The following is a 20,524-nucleotide window of genomic DNA, read 5'->3' on the forward strand; positions in this document are numbered from 1 at the left end:
TCTTTGTAAAAGTAAAAAGTAATTCAAAACTCCAACCAAATGTTGGCTCGTTTCAAGTCATATTTAACAGAGCGAGAATGAGTCCAGTCAAAAAACTTGGACAGATGCTTGGGAAATGTTGAAATGGTGTTGTATTCTCAGGATACCCCGGAAGCAGCAGTAGCTTTATCTTGTTTTGAAAATGTATTCAACACAGATAGAACTGTTAGGCTAGACTTAAACAGGAATTGCTTGGGAAATATAGTCTTGATCAAATGTAACCTCGGACAATTACATTAGGCAAATCAATCCTCTGGGACTTGGGTATGTGCACGAGTCGAAAGTATGGTGGTTAACGGCCCAGACTTCCTGGGTTTAAATCCTGGCTCTTCGACTTAAGTTCTGTTTCCTTAAATAGGTAGTTTAAGCTCTTTGTGCTTCATTTTCCTCATGTGAAAAGTTTTAGTGATATTAGGGTCCTTGTGAGATTGTAGTATGTTAATATACATGAAGCATTAGAAATGTGCCTGGCACAGAGTTTGCATTCCATGAGTTCACTATTACAGGTATGACTTTTTGCCATGATAACATCTGTAACTCTTTTCCTTTATGCATCCTAATGTCCTGAGATCCAGTGTTTCTCATTTAAACCAGAGAACATAGAAAATGAGTTAGTTTTTTATCCATCATCACACATAGTTACACTATTTTTTCTTGTGATGAGAACTTTTAAGATCTACTCTCTTAGCAACTTTCAAATATACAAAACAATTATTAACTGTAGTCACCATGCTGTATTTTACCTCTCCAGGTATTTTCTATTGGACCGTTTTCTAAATATTGATTTGTAATTGTTCTTTATACATTCTGGACAAATGTCCTTGATCAAACAAATGAATTGAGAATATTTTTCTTCCACTCTGTGCGCTGGCTTTTCATTACTTTAACAGTATTTTTCAAAGAGCACAACTTTTTAATTTTGGTGAACTTTAATTTATTAATTTTTTGCTCTGATGAAATGTGTATTTTGTGTCTATTTAAGAAATATTTACCTACCTCCAATTTGTGAGGCTGTTTCTACATTTTCCTCTAGAAATTTTATAGTTTTAGCTCTTACTTTTAGATCATTTTAGATTCATTTGTTGTTTTTTTTTTCCCCCTTTTGCTTATCGTGTAAGGTAGCGATCAAGTTTCATTTTCTTCTCATGTAGATATCCAACTGTTTTGGGCACCAGTTGTGGAAATGTGATTCATTTCCCTAATCAGCTGCCTTGGCACTTTGATCAAAACTCAAACGAACATATGGATGAGGGAATCTATTTCTGGGGTCCCTTTTCTTTTGTACTGATATAAATCTCTTTACTCTTACCACACTGCACTGGTTACTGCATTGCTCAGACACTACAAGTCCTTCAATTTTGTTTTAAATTTTTGCTATTATAATTCTTTTGCAATCTCATATAACATTAAGAATCAGTTTAAAAACAATAAAAAAAGAACTGCTGTTATTTGAATTGAGATTTGGTATAATAAATTAATAAATTTGGGGAAAATTGGAATCAAAAAATTGAATTTTTCAATCTTATAAGTTATATTAGTCTATTTAATTAATTCTTTTAAAACTTATTTTTCAATTTATACTTTTATGGTTCAGGTCTTGTGTATGTGCTATTAAAGTTTTCCTGATTTCACATTTTTGATGCTATTATAAAAGGAATTTTTACACACTTTTATTTCACTGTACATTGTTGCTAGTATATAGAAATGTATTTGATTTTTGGATATTGACCTTGTATTCTGAGCAAATGCTATATTAAATAGTCAATTCCAGTGGCTTTTATATAGATATATTAGGAGGGTCCACGTGACCATGTTGCTTACAAATAAAGATGGTTGTTTTTCTTTCTTTCCAATTCATTTTTCTTTTACTTCTTTTCCTTGCCTTATTTCACTAGGACTTCCGGAATAATAGTGGATCGAAATAGTGAGAGTAGACAGTGTTTGCTTGTCCCCAATCCCATGGAGTAAACATTCATTTTTTTAACCATTAAGTTAGCTATAGGATTTTGTAGATATTTTTTAGCCATTCATACTCTTTATCATAAATGGGCACTGAATTTTATATAACGCGTTTTTTATATTTATCAGAAAACATTTTTTCTCCTCTATTTGTTGACGAGGTGAATTCCGTTTATTGCCCTCCTGTGATAAACCTCACTTGACTATTATGTATTAACTTCTTACAGATTAAAGTATTTGCTTTGTTATTTTTTAAAAGGATTATTTCCTATATGTACATGAAGAAAATTCGTCAGGGGTCTTATCATTATGTCCTTGTCCAGTTTGCTGTCACCTATTCTCTCACTACTATTTTGTGAATGTGCCTATGGGGGTTGATACTATTTCTTTCCTTAAATCTTTGATAGAATTCTTCAGAAAATTCTCTGGGACTGGTGTTTTCTTTGTGAGAAGGTTATATTTAATACATATAGGGCTGTTCAGATTTTCTATTTCTTCTTGATTCAGTTTTGGTATTTTGTGTCTGAAGAATTTTCCGTTTGTCTTAGTTATCAAATTAGCTAGAAAAAGTCATTCATAATATTCCCCTATCCTTTTAATATCTGTTGGATGTGTAATGATGTCTTCTCTTTTATTCTTGACATTGTTAATTCATTAGTCTCACTCTTTTCTTTCTCTCTTTCTCTCTCTTTCTGGCTCTCGTATCAAGTATATAGAAATTCATCAATTTCATCATTGTTTAAAAAAGTCATCTTTGGTTTCAATGACTCATTCTATTTTTTGTCCATTTTCTATTTCGTTTGCTGCAAGTTTTCCTTTCCTAGCTATTTTAGATGGAACATTAGATTTGATGTTAGATTTTCTTCTTTTCCAATATAGTCATTTAAAGCTATCAATTTGTCTCTAATCACTGCCTTAGCTGAGCCCCATAAATAATGATATGGTGGTTTAATTTTAATTGTGTTAACATATTTTCTCATATATCTTGTAATGTAATATTTAGAAATGTGTTTAATTTCTATTTATTTGGAGATCTTTTTATGTTGCTGATTTAATATAATTCCATTACGGTTCAAAATAACTATTTTAAAAGACAGAGTGTATATTCTATATATAATCAATACTCTGTATTGAGAATTATTTTCTTTGGACTAGCATACTGACTTTATTGATGAATGTTGCATGTGTTTTGAAAAAGGAATGTGTTGAAAAATATATTTCTGCAGTGTTTGAGGTTGTGTGTTACTAAGATGTCAATCAAGTCATAACAATTTTGTGTGGGTCTTGGATAGTCCACTGTTTTTTTTACTTCTGCTCTATCAATTGCTAAGATAGTAGTTTGAAATTTCCAACTATAACTGAGGATTTGTCTGTTTCTTTTTTCAGTTCTGTCAGTTTGTGATTCATGCAATTATAAGCTTTTTTAATAAGCCAGGCACAAAATTACAAATACAGTATGATTCCACTTATATGAGGTAGCTAGAGTCGTCAAATCCACAGAGACAGAAAGTAGTATGGTGGTTGCCATGTGCTGGGGCAATAATGGAATGAGAAGTTATTGTTTACAGGCACAGAGTTTCAGTCTGGGATGTTGAAACAGTTCTGGAGAGGTATTGGTTGTACAACGATGTGAATGTACTTAACGCCACTGAACTGAACACTTGAAAATTGTTAGAATGGTACATTTTATGTTATATGTAGTTTACCACAATGTGAAATGTGAAATAGTCATAACATTTGATTTCTTAAAGGTAGCTGTCGTTTCTTGCTCTGTTTCTATTGACCTCTTATCCTCTGATTATTGGTCAAAATTTTGTACTTCTTCACATTTTTAGTAATTTGACAGAATGCTAGACCCTATGAATGTTCCATTGTTCCTTGTTGTGCATTACTAACTCCCTTTAATTTTAATTTTGTTTTAATGGAAGGCAGTTAAGTTTCTTGTGGATGAACTTGATCTTGTTGAGGCATAAAGTTTTATTTTTTAGGTCTGGGATAAGCTTTACTCTAGGGCAATGGTTCTCAACCAGGAGTGATTGTGCCCTACAAGGTACATTTGGCAATGTCTAGAGACAGTGCTGCTTGTCACAACTGAGGAGTGTTACTGGTGTCTAGTGGAAGAGGACAGGGATCATGCTAAACACCCTATAATATGTTGCGCATCCCCCAAGAATAAGGAATTATTTGGGCTTGTGTGTCAATAGTGACATGATTGAGAAATGCTGCTCCAAGGCTAAGTTTGCCCTGTTACTAAGCTATGACGTTTCTATGATTTATACTGAATGTTCCAGGGGTTCCATGAGGTCTCTGTACTTGGGTAATTTGTGTATCTTCCAAGCTTGTGTTAGGTCTTGGAGTAGTTCAGCTTTCTGCTCAACCTTATGCAATTTCACCCTAAACATGCAACATGTAGTATTCTGCTAGAGTCAAGGGAACATTGTAAAGATTTCTGGAGTTCTTTCTCTGCATAGTGTCTTCTTTTCTATTAATCTGTCCACAAATCCCAGATGTCTCATCCTCTTTTAGGTTTCTTTTCTTTTCTTTTTATTTCTTTTTGAGGAAGATTAGCCCTGAGCTAACTACTGCCAGTCCTCCTCTTTTTGCTGAGGAAGCCTGGCCCTGAGCTAACATCCCCGCCCATCTTCCTCTACTTTCTATGTGGGACGCCTACCACAGCATGGCGTGCCAAGCGGTGCCATGTCCGCACCCGGGACTGAACCCGCGAACCCCCGCCCTCCGAGAAGTGGAACGTGCACACTTCACTGCTGGACCACTGGGCGGCTGCTTTTAGGTTTCTTTATGTTGTGTCTTTGGCTATCCCCTGCCTTTTGTCGTGGTCTGGAATTTGCCTTCCAACGGAAAGCTGAAGGGATCTTAGTTTTCTCTCCCAATATTCTCCTCCTCTCAGGGATCACATTCTTGTGCTATGTGTTGCAGAATGGTTGAAAATAGTCGTTTCAAATATTTTTCCAGGTTTCTAGTTAGTTATAGTGGGACTGCAAAGCTGTCTCATTGTTTCATCCTGGCTGGAATTTGAGGTACCTCATTTTATTTTGAATTTCTATTTTCATGATGATTATTTATATTGAGAACCTCTTTTTAAACATGTCCTTTGGCTATTTATGAATCCTATTTTATGAAGTGCTTGTTAAATTGTCCCCCATTTATCTATCAGTCTGTCTTTTAAATATTGATTCTTAGGATTTCTTTTTATATTCTAAATGCAAGTTCTGTGTCAACCTTATGTCATAAAAATATATTCTCTCAATCCATGGCTTACTTTTAGTTTTTTTTTTAATCTTGTCTTTTGATGAGAAGATATTCTTAGTTTTAATAAGGTTTCATTGATCTTTTACATTTTTTTCCTCTGTTAGCATTTCATGTTTATTACAGGGAGTCTGTGACAACCTCAGGTCATAAAAATATTTTCTTATGTTTTAGTCTAAAAGCTCTATTGTTCTGCTTGCACATTAACATTTATAATCTACCTGAAATAGACTTTTATGTAAGATGTGCAGTTGGGTTAGAAATTCAGTTTTCCCAGCATCGTTTTATAAAAAGGCCATTCATTCTCCACCGCACTTTGGTTTATCATATGTGTGGGGAACAGTGTCTGTGGAGTCTATTATATTAAATTGTTCACTTTGCTGTATTTTTACTAGTTTGATTGATGTCGTTTAAAATACAGATTGTCTTATATGTAATTCTTCAAGGTTTACTGCTTTTCAAGGTTGGCTTTTCTAATTATGGTATGTTGAGAGGTTTTGTTTTTTAATCTTTCATAATCGTTGAACTTTATCAAATGCTTTTATTGTATTTATTAAGATAGCCATTTTGTCAATAAACATGGTAAATTACACTGGTTTATTTGTTTTGGTTTTATAAATTAAGACATAATTTACATACAATGGGTTCCATCATTTTTCATGCACACTTCTGCAAATTTTGCTAAATCAAATAGTTATGTAAACACCACCACAATCAAGATATAGTACATTTATATAACATCAAAATATTTTTCTATGTCTGATCAGAGTCGAAGATCCCTCTACATCTCTGGCAAACACTAATCTTTTTACTGTCTGAATAATTTTGTTTTTACAGATTCCATGTAAAGGGCATTATACAGTATATAGTTTTTTGAGTCCACCTTCCTTCACGTAGCACAACGCATGTGAAATCAAGAAATGATGTTGCATGTTGCTACTGAGTAGCAATTCATGGTGTGGATGTATCACAGGTTGCTTCTTCCAACATTGAGGGATATGTGGGTTGTTACCCATTTCTGTTAATAATGAATAAAGTCTGTATAGAAATTCACATACTTTTTTCGTGAGCATACATTTTCATTTCACTTGAGTAAATAATTAGTAGTGGGATTTCTGGGTCATGTGATAAGAATAGGTTTAACTTTATTTAGATATTATCAAATGATTTCCCAGAGTAGTTTTAACCATTTTGCATTCATTCCAGAAATATACAAGAGTTCTACTTGTTTTGCAACTTTGTTCAGCAATTGATATGGTCAATGTGTGTTGCTTTTGTTGTTGTTTTTCAGCCATTCTAACAGGTGTGTATTAGTATCACACGGGGGGTTTACTTCGCATTTCCCTAACGATGTTAAGAAAATTTTCATGAGCTTGTTTGCTATCCATATATGGATTTGATGATGCATCTTTTCAAACTGTATGCCCATTATTTTTGTGGGTTGTTTATTTTCTTATTACTGAGTTTTGAGATTTCTTTATACATTCTAGATACAGTCCTTTATCAGATATGTAATTTGCAAATATTTTCTCACAGTCTGTGTATTCTTTTAATTTTCTTAATGGCATCTTTCAAAGAGCAGAAGTTCTCAATTTTGATGAATTCAAATTTATCATTGTTTGGTGTATACCATGATTTAGTATAGCATCTAAGAAATATGCATACTCCTAATCTAACATTGTAAGGGTTTTCTATTAGGTTGTCTTTAAAACTTTTTTAGGGGCCGGCCTCGTGGCTGAGTGGTTAAGTTCGCGTGCTCCACTGTGGCAGCCCAGGGTTTCGCTGGTTCGGGTCCTGGGCGCGGACATGGCACTGCTCGTCAGGCCATGTTGAGGTGGCGTCCCATATGCCACAACTAGTAGGTCCTGCAATTGGGATATACAACTGTGTATCAGGGGGAATTTGGGGAGATAAAGCAGAAAAAAAAAACTTTTTAAAAATAATTTTTCATCTTATATTTGGAACGATTAATTTTTTATATAGTGCAATACAATACTGTCTTAATCATTGTCACTTTATACTAAGTCTTAAAATTAGGTTTAGTGAGCTTTTCAAATTTGATCTTCTTTTTCAGGATTGTTCTGGCTATTTCAGTCTATTGCCTTTCCATATAAGACTTAGAATAAAATACATTTTTAAGACAGACATTTTAGCTGGTGTTTGATTGAGATTGCATTAAATCTCTAGGTTAATTTGGGAAGAATTAACATCCTAATAATCTTAAGTCTCCCAATTTAGGAACAACGCATCTCTCACCATTTACTTAGCTCTTCTTTGATTACTTTCATTAGTGTTTTGTAGATTTTATCATACAAATCCTGCATGCATTTTGTTAGATTTCATGTAAATATTTCATGGGTTTTTTGGAGCTATTGTAAATGATGTTTTAAAAAAAAAATCAGTTTCCAATTGTTGATTACCAAAATAGATATACAATTGATTTTTGAATAATTAATTTGTATCCTGTGATCACAAAAAAATTCCTTGTTGGGGCTGGCCCAGTGGAGTAGTAGTTAAGTTTGTGTGCTCCTCTTCAGTGGCCCAGGGTTCTAGGCTTCAGATCCCAGGTATGGTCCTACACACCACTTAACAAGCCATGCTGTGGTGGTGTCCCACATATAAAAAACAGAGGAAGATTGCCACAGATGTTAGCTCAGTGACAGTCTTCCTCAAGCAAAAAAGAGGAAGATTGGCAACAAATGTAAGCTCAGAGCCAGTCTTCCTGACCAAAAACATAAAAATAAAATTCCTTGTTAATGGTGTACCCTTTTGGGTAGATTCTTCAGAATTTTTTATGTAGACATAGCATCATGAGAATGAGGAAAATATTGTTGTTTTCCTAATCTGTCTGCATACTGTTTCTTTTTCATGGCTTATTGCATTGCATAAGCCTTCCAGCACAATATTTTATAGGAGTGTTGAGAGGAGCCATTGTTACCTTGTTACTCTCACACATAATGTTAATTGCAAGTTTGTATAGATTCCTTTGATCAGATTTATTTTGGTTTTCCTGAACATTTTTATCAATAGATGTTGAATAATGCCAAATGCTTATTCTACATCTTTTGAGGCGATCTTTGCTTGTTCTTTTTAGTCTGTTGATATGCCAAATTACATTGATTAATTTAAAAATATTGAACCATACTTCCATTCCAGAATTCCCATTTGACTGTTTTGAAGATTACCATTATTTGGTTAAATTCCCCATATTTCATCTTTATCTTCATGTTTTTTCCGTATTCTTAAACATCTTAACCATAAGTATACCATCCCTTATGATTAAATCCAATATCTGGAACATGTATGGGTTTGCCTCTGTTGTCTGATGTTTCTCTTAGATTTTAGGCATGTTGCCTATGTTGTGACATGTGAAGTAATTTCTGATTAAATCTGAAATCATTTATGAAAAATATATGGCAAGGCAGTCTTCTCCCAGAGAGAAGTTTGCCTTCCCTTTGCTACACTTAGAGAGTGACAATTGCTTACGTTAGATTAATCCAGCCACAGACAGTGTTGAACAGTGGCCAGCTTGTTCTTGTGGTGAGCTTCAGTATCCCCCATGTTATCCCCTGGCCCTCCTGATTTTCACCAGAGAGCCTGTTTTCTTCAGAGCCTCTAATATTTGATAAGTATGAAACGCTAATCTTTGTCTCAGGACACTGTTTAAAGCTCCATTCTTCTTTTTAGAATCTTTCTTAGGGTTTTAGCCTTACAACCTATGCTGCTCCAGAATATGGCCAATTATTATTAGGACAGCTATCTATATTCTTAAGCTCACTCTTCCGAGTCTCTGTCCAAAATTTTGCTATTTTGTTCTGAACACTGGCAGCAACCTTCAGTGGATGCATTTTCAGCTTTCTGCCCATACCCATAATTAGAAAATGCCCAAAGGAGAAAAGTGGCTGTACATGATCAGATCACCTTTTTGAGGTTCTCCCTTTTCTGGAATCTTAGCCCATCCAGTTCCCAGTTCTCATCATATCTATAGCTTTCTGCTGTCCTCAAATGGATATTTTTGTATTCTATGTAGTAATTTGTTTTATTTTGTTTTGTTTTTTTATTGTGTTTGCTCTCAACAGGAGCATTGGTCTGTCACTAGATACTACATATCATGCACAAGAAGTTTTCCCTCAATAAATTTGTATCACCCTGAGATCAGGGATTTTATTTGTCTTCTTTAACACTTTCTCTGATTCCCAGATCATAAACAATGTTTCAAAAATAGTGGAACCACATTAAATATCTGCTAAGTGAATGAATAAATAACATATTTCCAGCAAAACAGACAAGTCCATCAACCTATAAGTCATCTTATTTTCAATGTGTCAATTTAACTCTAGATAATTCTATTTTATTTAACTATTGTGTCCTAACATTTGTGGGTAATCGTGGGTCTAGTTTCTTTACAATTTTTTTTTGTTATAGTAATAGGGAGATATTCTGTGACTATCCTATCTTACCTTATTATTGATATTAAAAAAGAGAGAATGCAAAAGAAGACAAAAGTCTGCTATAAACATAGATGTACTTACCAGAGGTTTTCTGAAATTGTGTGTGTGTGTGTACATCCATCTATCTATCTATCTATCTATCTATCTATCTATCTATCTATAGAGAGATACACATATATCTCTAGAATGAATTGGTGACATCCCTGAAAAATGTTTGAGTAAATAAGAGGTAAGAAGGTAAAATCAGAATACAAGTAAATATTCTCTTATATAATATATTGTAATACACAAATCGTTTAGTTGTTCCTGATTTCTATTAAAATGTCTTGATAGATTTTCCCTCCATAAACTACTGCAGCAGAAAACAGAAGAGAAAATTGCCTCCTGAAATGCTTTTATTTGAAAAGTACCAGTTAAATTGATTCCCCTGGAGGTGACTGAAATCAAGGGTAGAGATCGACTAGGAATATTGTTCGCTAAATGAATAAAAAGATCTTCTTATGCAATGTTTATTACTAGGCCCTGACACAAATCCAAAGAATTGAACTTCATTTTGAGTCTCTGGGGTAAGCAAGCACTTTTGAATTTGTTATATTATCTTTTATTTGACTAAGCAGATAGCTAAAGAATTAATAATTATCATGAAACAGTGAATTTCCACTATCAGATGAAGAATACCCTAGTGGGCATAGGAATCATATCACAATGAGCTCTAAACTTATACTTTAGTGTTAAGATTTGATCATTTCACATATTCTGAGCTTCTGGGAGGTATGTGCTTGCATACATGTGAGTGATGTCTATTTTTTTACATAAATTTTTATATCATGCTTGGGAGAGATCCCCAATCATTGCTTTTATTTTCACTTAATGTGTTTATTCTCACCTTACTCTAACCATTGACATCATTGGATTATTACTAAATTTAAGAGAAAAAATATTAAGGGACCTTTTCCTAGCTTTAGCAAGTCATAAAAATTCTTCTGAAATGAGCTCTCAAAAACTAGACTGTAAGTTTTACATTACATTTCACAGCATGAGATAAGAGCTTTAATCTCTTGATCTGAAATATCCAAATGACCCTAGGTTGCTCATTTTAGATTAAAGCCCTAATAGTATCATCACCTGTTGCAGCACAGCTCCATTCTTCACTTTTGTGAAGCGCTAGCCTTAAAGGAACCGGGGTTATTATTTAAGGACATTTCACAAGGAAAGCTGACACTACCAAATAAACACATTTAATGAAGTGAGATTACTAGTCGCTAAGGCGCTAATGAACTGTAAGATTAGCTACTGCAAACAAAATCTCTCCCATGTCCCCACCTGCCAATATCCAGGACTCCAGCTGGAGAGATAAGAGGTAGAATTCATCCAGGGTTCAATAATCAGACTGCTGAGACAGAGTTCCTCCTCTATGGCTCTACCTTGTTCAAAATGGCAGCTGAAGCCTGCATCAAAAGGAATATGAGGAGAGAGACGCAAACTTGATTTTTGTTTGGTTTCACTTTTACAAAAGAGAGTTCTTCCTCACAGTCTCTGAAATATATAATTTATAGTTATATATTACTAAAAAATTTATATTTTACATATCACCACTACCAGGATTCTGCTTAAAGGTATAATATTATGGATCTACATAGAAGAAATACTGCAAAATTGCCTAGGTCTATATTGAGCAAAATATTATGATGAAATTAAATAAAGAAAAATAATCCAGCAATGATTTGGATATTGCTAAAGAAACTACATGGAATACATCTTCCTGTAACATTGCACCCCCACTACCACCATTCCCCCCTCTATCACACAAACTCTGCTCCACCCCAAGACTGGCTAAAGGAGCACTATTCTCTGTCCCTATGCACTTTAAGCAAATAATTTTTCTGTTTTGTTGATGCATAGTTTGCCAACTCCCTGTCTCAGAGAGTGGGAGTGGACCAACAACTGTAATGCTTAGCTGCACTAAATGTGCATGCATACATGCACGAGGGGATGTAAGCAATGAGAAAAGAAGGAAAAACTAAGGAGACTGAGCAAAGGAGGGAGGGAGAGAGGGAGGGAAGAAGAGAGGAAAACACAACATAAGGGTTTTAAGTGGTCTACTCATCGAAGATACAGGTCTATTGATCAATTTCACACATTAAGTAGCAGTTATGCATATATTCGAAAAAATACGCCTCGCAGTCTGTTAATTTTGGTTGTCTAAAGAATTCCTGCACAATCAATTCAGCTGCAGTAGTCAGTATCGATCAGAAAACAGATGATTGGCTGTACCAGGGCCCAGTTCATTTGCTCACCTCCTGTGTTATAAACAGGGCCTACTTAAAATTGAAAAAAGTTATGGAAGGTTTCAGTTCATTAAGACAAAACAAAAACCTTTTGTATGACAAATAAGTTGCTAATGCAATTTCATGATCTAGGCTATATCAAATTTATATTATCATAAAGCTCACATGGTAAATAAGCCCTAGAGTGATGCAAGTTACTTACCAATATTGTGCAAATGGTGCGTTATCCTCTCCTCGCTTGCTCTTAACTTCACTACTCATGCCTGCTCCACTGGAACTTTGCTGGAGAAGCCTCACTATAAGGCTGCCTCACATCATAACTTCAATATGTTCTGGTTAAGGAGGTACAGAGAGAACAAGAGCAACATATTCTCCCTGTCGGATCAGATAGGCTTTGCCAGATTTCAACGGTTCAGTTATTTTCATCTGCTTGGAGGAAATTCAATGTCAAAAATGCGTTTTTTTGGTACAGTTTGCTTACCTCCCACCCTTTGTTCTGCAAGTCTCCTGTCTTTATACTTTCTGCATGTGCTTTTATTACATCTCTAGCTGGTCGTGAATTCCAGCTATTTGTCCAAAGAAAAAACTTTCCTCTGTGAATCATTCTTGCATCATATCCGGAAGGGAATGCCAAGCAAAGTCCTTCTGGAGTTGGAACTAAAGAACAGGTAAAATATGCAGCAAGGGAGAGCTACAATTTGTACCTGCTATCAAGGAATGCTCCTGTTTTTTCTTAACATAAGCAATGATAACAAGTTTTTGCCTTTTTCACTTACTTTTCTTCTTGTACTGTATGTATATCATAAACAATCTCACACCACAGCTCCTTTCTAGAATAAGGCAGAATATAAACATGTAAATAAAGTTTTGATAATTTTGGAATTTACAAAGACCTTTATGTTTAATCCTGCCAACTGTCTCCACTTAAAACAAAGTTAGTGAAATTCAGAGAGATTATATAACTTGTCAATATCGTATTTGGCAGTTTAGAAACTAAACTGCAGTTTTCTAGAAATTAAAGTCTATTTGATGATCTTTTATCATTTTGATAGTTCAGCTATTTTCAGTCTTTGTGGGAAAGGCCAACAGTTTTAGAGTTGACATTCAAGGCTTTTCCATGATCAGTCTATGTCTCCTCTGCCAGCTCTATTTTACGGTAGCCCTCACCCTTCCACCATGTTTTCCAGGCACAGCAAATTATCATTTAGTTCTTAAGGATGCCCTGTCTCTGACAGGCCCTTACTTGTGTTGTTCTGTCCCTTCCATGATCTAACACAATTCCTCTCTGCCTGGATAACTTCTATTTTCTTTAAGTGATTATGAGCACAAGGTGGGGTCGTGGGTCTAGGTAAAAATGTCATTCTACTACTTCCAGCTGTGTAATTTGTGGTACGTTATTTAAGTTTTCTGTGCCTCACTGCCCTCATTCATGATATGAGGCTGGTAACAGTACTTTCCTCAAAGACTTGCTTGCAGGTTGAAATATTTAATCTATGGGAAACACTAAGACAGTTGCTGATTAACTAGAGTCCAAAAGGTAACCTAGCTTTGTACTTCATGCATCTCCTACCATGTACTACTAGATCCTGATATAGTTTTTCAAGTTTGTGGACTCATAACTATTTCCTAAATTTCCTCTGTCAATACTATAATCCAGGCCCTCATCACTTATTGGTTGAATTTCTGTAATTTTCTCTTATGTGCTCTTCCTGCCACATGGTTTCTCCCAATCTAAGGTATTCCCCACGGTCTTGCTGGTTTAGTCTTTTTAAACTGTGAATCTGGTCAGTTCACTCACTAGCTTGAAACTTCAATGGCATTTGATAGCTTTCAGCATGCATAAGGCTCTACGTGTTTAAATCTCTTCTTTATCCTCTAATGCCATAAGACCAAGTGTGCCCTTATCTCCTAACTTGCAGAAAGTGCTAAACAATAGTGAATGAACGGGCGAACAAATGTTTGATTGCACATTGGATCATGGTATAGCATACCCACTGGACACTATATAGTGATATCCTTTCTAGATCTGATGTCTGAGACAAAGACCCAATCTATGACCTAGGCAGGATCAGAGGAGGAAGTTGCATCTCTGAAATGTGTTGGCAGAAGAATAATCAAATGCTTCTATCATCTTTTAAGAACCAATGATCCCAAGGATCATTAAAAGGGAAAGTTAATGAGGCTAAAAGCTGTGTCCTTTCTCCTCACAGGGTTTCCTTGCATTTGTTTGTAGATGTTCTGCCTTGGGCAGTTTTTGACCTCTATGGCATTCCTTCTTAATATAGTCATTCTGATATTTTTCCTACTTTTTGAAATTGAAGTATAAATACATGCAAAAAATGAACTCAAATCTACAGCTTGTGGGGTTTTTGCATTTGTCTACACTCATGTATTCACCATCTAGATTAAGATAAATATGGTAAGCGCTCACAAATATTTCCTTGTGCCTCTACTTCCAAGTCAATACCCAGCCATGCTCCACAGGTTACTTTGCCATTCTGACTTCTTCCAACATTAGTCAATTTTGACTCTTCCAAATATGTATTCTTTTTTTTTTTTTTTTGAGGAAGATTAGCCCTGAGCTAACTACTGCCAATCCTCCTCTTTTTTCTGAGGAAGGCTGGCCCTGAGCTAACATCTGTGCCCATCTTCCTCTGCTTTACGTGTGGGACGCCTACCACAGCATGGCTTGCCAAGCAGTGCCATGTCTGCACCCAGGATCCGAACCTGCGAACGCCGGGCCACTGAGAAGAGGAACGTGCAAACTTAGCCACTGCACCACTGGGCGGGCCCCCTAAATATGTACCTTTTATGTCTAGCTTCTTTTATGCCACACAATATCTGTGAAATGTATCCAAGATGTTTTGTGTGTGGGTAGTCGGTAGTTTGTTTCTTTTTACTGCTACATAATATCCCGTTGTAAAAATACACTACAATTTATTTTTTCCAGTCTCCTGTTGATGGACATTTGGGGTGTTCCTAATCTGAGGCAACAGTGTATAAACATTCCTATATGATATACATCTTTTGGTGGACAGATATGTTCATTTCTCTTGTGTATGTATATACCTAGAGTGGAAATTGTTGTATCATAGGATCCCATGGCTTTTCAGATTTTGATTTTTCCATATTTCCTCTTTTCTCTCTTCCTACTTCTTTTAACCATTGAACAGCCCTTCTTGAGTCTTACATTCATATTACCACATTATATTATTTTTCATGATTATTCTTCTTCTGCAGTCACCATGTCTCTTTAACTAGGCAACTAATCTTGAACAATTAATAAATCTATTAATACAAAGAGAGTTGTACTTTTCCTTAGTCTAATTGTTGGAGGTTATTTTCCTTTCTACTTTACAAGAACATTTTGAAGTACTACAAATCACTGACATATGCCACCAAAAATTCAGCACTTGTTTGGAAATTTCTTCTTTTGGAATTTGATCTGTGTACCCTTTTACCATTTATTTCTGACCCCTTTAACTGAAGTACCTGACTATGATTGTAACTTACTTAATTGTGTAAATTGATTAGCTTGCCTCTTTGCTAAGTAAATGCTCCTTGTATACGTTGTATGCATGACTATCTTTCCAAGGTTTTTTATTGTTCTTGTTCTTGGGGAGCGAGGACATCAAAATTAAACTTGCGATTGTGTCCTAAAGCACATGTCTTAGATTTCTAGCCTCAATCCTTTGAGTCTAATTCCTGGTGGCTAAGCAAAATATTCAGACTTCTCAGTGACCTTCCCTTCCTTCATGCTTTCAAAATAACAGGATTTATGTCTTTGTAATTCTCTGATTTGCTGCAGAAACTGCTTTAGTGACTTCTGCAATGAAGTCTCATGTTTTATTTTAGCTGTAACGTTTTTGGAAGGAAAACAAGAGAACTGAAGAATGCTTCAGCAGAATTTGAAATAAAAGAAAAAAACAGGGCTTTTAGTGTTAAGATGCCAGATAATAGTGTTTCTTTGTCCTTTCTGGGAAATGCAAGTGATAAATATCAGAGACAGAATGAAGCATATGATAAACAAGAACAAACTCTGAAGCAGGAAAGTAATCTTTGATGCTGCTGATAGAGGCAATAAAATCCTACCCACACTTACATGTAAAATGAGCACTCCGCACTAAAATTTATGGAATATTAGAAATCACTCAGAATTTGAGCTTTATTCAGATGTAATGAAACTTTTCACACAGAACCAGAGATTATCTTATAAAAATAATTCATTCCCTCTGATTTACCGAGGACAAAATAAGATCATTCTTTCCTGGTTATCAATCTAGCAAGAGCTTTGTCCAATCTTTGATTTCTCTAAGGGTCAAACTACTACTTCAGGCAAATATTTATGATGTTGAGTTTCTTAAAAGAGCTTCCATGTGTCCTTCCTTTTTTCATTGTGTCTTTCCAACCTACCATACCTTTATTGCTGAGTAAGACAAAATGTCTTTGTGCCTTTTGAGGGAGTTCTGAGAGACCAGGTAACTCAGAGAGCACAGAAGGCTTTTCACTTCAATGAAGTTTAGAGGCTAACACAGATCTGAAAACTTCCTATTCTAGAAAGATACTTAACGTTTTCTGTGTTGCCACAAGGTGTTTCACATGGAGCAAATACCACTAGAGGCGTAACTGATAGATAGAGTGTATGTTTCCTGTATATTCCATTGGTTTCTTGATCCCTGTGAAGACAGCATTAGCCTGGAAGTCAAGCAGACCAACAGTCCTCTTCTGAGTCCGTTTTACTGGTTATGTGACCTTGGTTAGATTATACACAGTCTACAATCCTTGGTTTCCCCTGTCAATGACGCAGAAATAATTATGTCCTCATCTTACAGAATTGCAGTGAGAATTAAACTAATAATGGATATGGAAACCCTGCCATCATAATACGCGTCATAATATTCACTCCCTTACAAAAGCACTTTTCCATTTTAACTGGATTTCATAGGTTTAAAAGTTCTGGTAGATGCAGGGAACACAGTGTAACTTTGGAGGGCAGTGTGCGATAGACAAACGAATAAAAGGCAGAGATTGGAGTCACACAAATTCAGCTTCCAACAGAAGCTCCCCCACTGAATTTTGAAAGTTGACCAATCTCTTTGCATCGTAGTTTCTTCAACTGTAAAACAGAATTAATAACTACTTGACACGGTGGTTCCCAGGATCAAAGGAGATGATATACAAGAATACTGTTGGTACGATGCAGATTTTAATGGCTTAAAAACAGTTTATATCTCTTGTGTAATAGGAATTGTTTTCGGGAATTTGTGGATATATACATATATACTGTGGATGTGTCATAAGGTTTTCCCTTCACATTTAGAATGACATTAAACCACTCTTCCCCGGACTGGCCCTGCCTGCCACTTAGACTTCATCTCCCAGCATCTCTGTTTCAAACTTCATGGCCTCCTTGCTGGTCTTCAGGCAAACCAAGCTCATTTCAAGCTTAGGAGCTCGGAAATTTCTCTTCCTTTGGTGGAATGTTCTCCTCCCTGATATTTTCAAGGCTCATTCTCTCATTTCCTACACAACTTTCTCAAATATCTAATCCACCCGATTTAAAATAGCACATCCCTTCTCAAAACACTCCTAGTACTTTACTATGCCGTCTGTGTTTTGATACGTATATTGAGATTTGAAACTATAATACGTACTCATTTGTTTTCTTATTGATTGCCTATGTCTCTTAGACAAGAGAAGAATCCTTGCTGTTTTATTCCTCTGTACCCCTAGCTGCAGAACAGTGCTTGATGTAATAATCAGTCAATACATACGTGTAGAAGGAAAAAATCTATCAATTGATGAAATCACACTTAATGCTTAAGTATATGTAGCATTCTTTTCTGCCCAGTCATTTTGCCAGTAGTCTGTCTCTGAATGCACATGGACAAAGAAACACTATATTCAAAAATACCATTTAGTATAGCCACTTATCTTACAAGGCAGATATCTGTAACGTTCACATCAGTTATAGGAGTCCCAGTTATATTTCTTGTGTATTTACACCAGTGTTAATGGTGGACTGGGAAGAAACAATTGTCCTAGTAAATAAATATTGACAGCATAAACGCGTTTTACTTAAATACCACCCTGTTCTCCTAATATGATTGCCTCCTCATACTTTTGCCTCCTGATGGTACCTGTGAATTTCCATTGTATTTTTTATTTTCCACCAGCTAGGAAAATAATTCCTTCCTTTTTTTTTTTCTTTTAACACAGTGCCTCCTTTTCTCTTTAGTTGCTTCTGGTACAATCAGAGAAATATGTGTGGCATTGGAATTTGTTCAATGTAAATAACTTCTGTCCTAATCAAATGTCTCAGCTTTCTTTCACCATTTAGTCATCCACAAAGGTAGTTTATTACCTTCTCCGCTCCTCTGCCATAAATGCTAAACTTTAATTAGTTTGGCAATTCCTTAGGTTTGAAGCCAGAATTTCTGCACAAATATTCTTTTATATATTCCAGTGGGTGAGGGAATGCTATCCAATTTAATTTGGGAAATTGGCAGGGGAAAACAAAAAACTGTGGAGCAAGGACAGCAAAAATTCAAACAGTCAAGTATAAATTGAAGGCTCAAGAAAAACAGCATTTTGGCAGGTTATTAATGTATATATTAAAGAGTAGTAGACATGTGACTGGTTTCAGGAAAAACTGTAGAAGTCTATCACATCCGTAGAAGAACATAACTTGTGAAGCCCTGCCTGAAGGGTTATTTGTGGAAACTGCTGCACATTTATTGAGCTTCTGTGCTGTTTCAGGGGCTTTGCCTCTGTTCATGTTTAATTTCCCCCAAGAAATTATTTAACTTGTTATTATCCCCATTTTACATACAAAGGAAACTGAGGCTCAAATAAGAAATCAGGTATTAAGTTGTAGATCCTAGAGCTGAACCCACCACCCCCAAAATATAAAATGTAAACCTACTCTAGAGGAACTTAAAATCTAGAAGGGGAAACATAATAAAAATGTCAACATTTGTATGAGAAGGCAATGATGAATGAGGGACAATTTCATGGAGGAGGTGAGACTTGTGCCAGACCTTGAACGATGGGTTAAATTTGCTTAATGATGCCTCATGTCATCTACTGAATGCTTACTCTGTACTGGGCACTTTGATATTATTCTTTATCCATTTATTAATTTAATTCCTACAACAACAACCCTAGGAAATGAGTCATTATTTTCCTCATTTTATATTTGAGGAAATTAGGCACACTAATTGTCCACTTGACAAACTATCTAACAGCAATAAACATAGAGCTTGGGGTTAATCTTCAGCCTACATAACATTTCTAATTGGCCATCCCTGTCTTAACATTGAATTTCAGAATATTTTAAATTCTGTAGCTAGAAGTGTCTATTAAATCCAATCTGTAGGGCTGAGAAAGTTCAAGACATTATCAGGAGAATTTATTTCTACTTCAAATATTTGACTGGAACATTAGTTCATTCCACAAGTAGGTACCAAGTGGGTTGTATGTGCTAGGTTCTCTGATAGGAGAAACTTTGCTGTGCATTAATTTTTTTTGATCAATTTACCGTCAACAGCATTATTTTCACTTAGTGCTTACTATTTGATAGATCTCAGGCTTTTTCTTTCTCAAAAAGATTTCCTTTCTCCTTTCTTTTTCTTTCACACTACGTAGAAGAACAAAAAATTACTTTATGCTTGAAATGAACTCACCTTGGGGAAAGTTTTGATGGCTTTTTCTAAAACAATCTATATGATTGTTTTAATGGTATGACTTTGGAAGAAGAAAATTCTATTGTTTCTAACATTTCTAAAAAGGCATTGACATAGTAAGATGGAATCTTGTTCTACTTTCCACTCATGGTATCATTCTCATTTATGGAATTCTTATTGATGTTTACAACTGGTTCTGCTTCATTAATATTTAGATTTCTTCAAATTATAGTTGAAAAATTATATTCACCTATTCAAGTTGTTCTAAACACTTTTAAAACTATTCCAGGAACTGAAACATACTCCAAAAAATAATTTTACTTTAGTATTTGTATCCACATTGATAAAACTAGTTCATCTCTTTTAGAAGAATAGATTTAATTTTGAATCAACCCCATATTAGTTTCAAACTTTATCTATCCGAGATACGCAAACGTACTAACTCTAGTGTCAACTCAATAATATTAAGACTGACTTCAAAAAACATTGCACAAATTAAAAAGAAACTCTAAAATTATCAATATCAGTAAATTTTTCTTATAACTTTGCAGCCAATTTACAGAACAATGTTAGTTAAAATTAAAACTTCTATATATTGACTCTTATGAGAAGATATGTAAATCATTATTATTGATTTGTATCTTGAAAAGTTTCAATATCAAGATAAATTCATTTACCTGTTTAGTTAGTTCATAAAGGAGATTTTCCTTTTCTTGGAGCTTCAAATTGAGCTCACTTGTTTGTTGCCTGAAATCAGTGACAAAATATAACTCACATTACCATTTTTTTACCACTATTATTGAATAATGGGAAAATATTCTTTTTGTTTCAAGAA

At 35.1% G+C, this 20,524-nt stretch overlaps 1 long non-coding RNA gene across 6 annotated transcripts in view; it reads right to left on the reverse strand.

Moving 5' to 3' along the window:
* The window catches only part of LOC139079233 (uncharacterized), a 32,208-nt gene extending 19,637 nt beyond the window's left edge, over positions 1-12,571 (reverse strand). For 2 of the 6 annotated variants that reach the window (XR_011532653.1, XR_011532650.1), the window contains exons 1-2: positions 12,207-12,571; positions 11,040-11,164 (exon numbers count right to left, since the gene is read on the reverse strand). This is a non-coding gene — a long non-coding RNA (uncharacterized lncRNA). Of the gene's footprint in view, positions 1-1,625; positions 7,150-11,039; positions 11,165-12,206 lie in introns of those variants that run through there. The other 4 variants (XR_011532655.1, XR_011532651.1, XR_011532652.1 and 1 more) reach the window with 4 other exon arrangements.
* Positions 12,572-20,524: the final 7,953 nt, after the last annotated feature.

This window comes from Equus przewalskii, chromosome 25, assembly GCF_037783145.1.
Source record: "Equus przewalskii isolate Varuska chromosome 25, EquPr2, whole genome shotgun sequence".
NCBI classification, from domain to species: domain Eukaryota; kingdom Metazoa; phylum Chordata; class Mammalia; order Perissodactyla; family Equidae; genus Equus; species Equus przewalskii.